The 2,848-nt window shown below is 45.1% G+C and overlaps 1 protein-coding gene across 1 annotated transcript in view; it reads right to left on the bottom strand.

Annotated features, from left to right (window-relative positions):
* The window catches only part of LOC132473590 (uncharacterized), a 19,520-nt gene that overhangs the window by 449 nt on the left and 16,223 nt on the right, over nt 1–2,848 (bottom strand). The gene's annotated exons all lie outside the window — the stretch shown is intronic.

The following is a 2,848-nucleotide window of genomic DNA, read 5'->3' as shown; positions in this document are numbered from 1 at the left end:
ACAGCTGGGACGACTAGTTGAATAATAAGCTTAACGTATTATCATATATGGAAGGTATGAATATGAAACAATCAGAAACATCTGCGAGATATATTTAGTCTGCTTCGGTTTGGCTGTCAATCTTTTGTTGCTGTTCTGTATGGAAACGATATACAAGATTATGTTATCTGATCTCAGCAGGGTTATTCCTTCTCTCGGCTTGGTGTAATGCATGTTTTGATTGGATTAGTGTTTGCTGATAAAGTAACAGCTTTACTCTCTCAATTATAAGGATTTCTAAGTGAAAGTGTGACAACAACATGGTCCCCAAAGCTGGAACGGCAGTTGGGCTTTGATGTCAAACTCGATGTTTCCACATTTGGAGGAGGTCTTACCATATGGCGCCGTGTCAAACAACATCTGCTGGCATGTCAGATCAACAACAACCTTCATTACGTAATTTGAACCAAGATTAATTCCATTCTGTTGAAAATTGGTAGTGCCATGACAAACATTGGTTTGCTCTATGTTGCCATTAAATAGGTAAATAACCCAGCATGAATCAAGATTAACCGCTAAGACTACATATAAAAAAACATTAACATTTCATATTCAAGCTGGTGTTTGCCAGATAATTGAATTCAAATGATACTAATTGTGTATAGAGCGCTAATTGGTTTCTGTTCAGAATTCCTCTCTGATACGCTTCTGTGTGTAGAGAACGCAACAGAGCTCTCAGTTCACCAGGGGCTGGGCTGCTTACTGTTCCCCGGGTTCAAGCCAAGCATGGTAAAGCTGCTTTGAGTTTTTATGCACCACATATCTGGAGCAAACTCCCAGAACCTACATTTAAATCAGGGCTCAAAACTTTTCTGTTTGCCACAGCATTTTATTTAAAGTTATGTCTGCAGTGGCTTATTTATTCTGCACCTTCTTATTATTCTAGTTTGTAGTCATCTTTTGAATGTGTTTTATTGTGTTACATTGATTGTCCTTTAAATAACTTTACAATGTGATTCCCGCCTTTAAAGTACTCTGAATGGGCTTTGTGTTTGGATGGTCCAATATCTAAATCTACTTTATATCTATGTATGGATACATAGAGATATATATAAATAGGTGCCTTGCTTTGGCTTTGACTTATTTCCATATATTATCCACCGACGTTCACATTTAGTATTTTGGCAGGAGCTGTTATCCAACCTACAGGTTAGGCTCAGGACAATGACATTATACAAACAATATCAGAGCCACTCAAAGATACTTACAATTTTCAAACGTATTAACAAACTATGCAAATATCGCCATTTGAATCTAATTAAGGTACCCTACTTGGCAGCTGAAAAACGTGTTAGCGGTGAAGACAACTTGTCCGCATGACATGATTAGCATTTCCACAGATAGCATAGCATCCATTCTCCGTCTATTACTAGCTAACACACCGCTGTCTAGGAAGTATGGTCACTTAGGATCAAAACAAAACTTGTCCCGCACTAATTACCAGTTTTACTTGGAAATTTTGCAGATGAAGGATATGCTGTGTGAATCTGTAATTTCATATTGTTTGTGATATCCATGTGATTGATGGGACCTTAACATTAGCTTGGCTTAATGGGCACCAAAGGAGTGCAATCTATAACACAAGGTAAAAGGCCAGTTCATTAATATTGTTACTATTCCCAGCAGTCATATGCTGAATTGATGATGATGGCAATAATAAGGAAAAAAAAACATCCGACTTTTGAGTAAATCACAGTGGCACGCATGCACAGAAAAAGCGGAAGGCAGAAAGATGTGTTCTTTAAATGCATACCAAATTCGAAAAGATGAGCCGAAACGATTCCCCACGGATAAAAGTCATTTTATTGGGCCGTGAAATACTGTGAATGGCGCGCACACGCTGTTCTACTCATCACACATCAACGTGCGGTAACCTTATGGTGATACGGAGACTGATGCAATCTTTAAACCCTCCCCGATCCTTATTGCCTGAAAGAGCGCATGGCTTTGTCGAGACTTTTGAATAAACATGCGCACTCACTGTGCGCGTCCCTGCCAGCTGCACAGCGCTGGCCGTGCATATCTATGCCCTGTCTACAGATTGATGGGCCCGGAGAATCTACGGGGTATGAAAGCAGGGGGGGTGTAGGGGGGGGGGGGGGGGGGGGAGCACGAGCCACACTCTGCAGAAAGCACTTCCACCCCTCTGGCTGTGTACTAAATACAGTGGCGCTGGGGGGACCGGGACCGCTGGCAAATGGCCTCAGATAACAGGGTGCAGGCAGAACTGCCGGGTGATAGCGGACAAAAATGCATTTTAACGAGCGCACGGGGACGGTAACGAACAGCGAAACCTTCGGTCGGGTTTGATTTAGTTTGGTCGTTTGGCGTCTTAGCCCGCTCTGCGTGCGTCTTTAAAAAGTCACCTGTTAGTTTGTGAATCCTTCATTAAAATCGGATGAATTAACGCGGTGAGGAGATCCACGAGGCCGGGGCGGGGGGGGGGGGGGCGAGGGCCGGTGGGGGGGGGGGGGGGGGGGGGGGCACAGGACGGGCCGTGAATACGGGATGCTTCTCGCTCGCCTGCGGAGCGGGCGTGAGAGTTATAACAGAGTGATTCATGAATGATTTAAAGCGCATTTGTTTTGAAAAACACCACAACCGGGTGTGGGGGGGGGGGGGGGAGGGGGGGGGGGGATGGAGTAGTTTCAGATCCCGATCCAGATACATATCGCCAGTCATCATTCTTGTTTAGCGTGAGGCGGGGGGGGGGGGGGGGGGGGGGGGGAGGTTGACCGTGCCACGTCGCATTAGAGTCACCCAGGGACCGACTCCGGGGCGCGCTGTCTTTACTTTGGGGGGGGGGGGG

The sequence above is a fragment of the Gadus macrocephalus genome, chromosome 15 (assembly GCF_031168955.1).
Source record: "Gadus macrocephalus chromosome 15, ASM3116895v1".
Lineage (NCBI taxonomy): Eukaryota > Metazoa > Chordata > Actinopteri > Gadiformes > Gadidae > Gadus > Gadus macrocephalus.
Note: the sequence above shows the minus strand (reverse complement) of the source record. Positions and strands in the feature narration are given on the sequence as shown.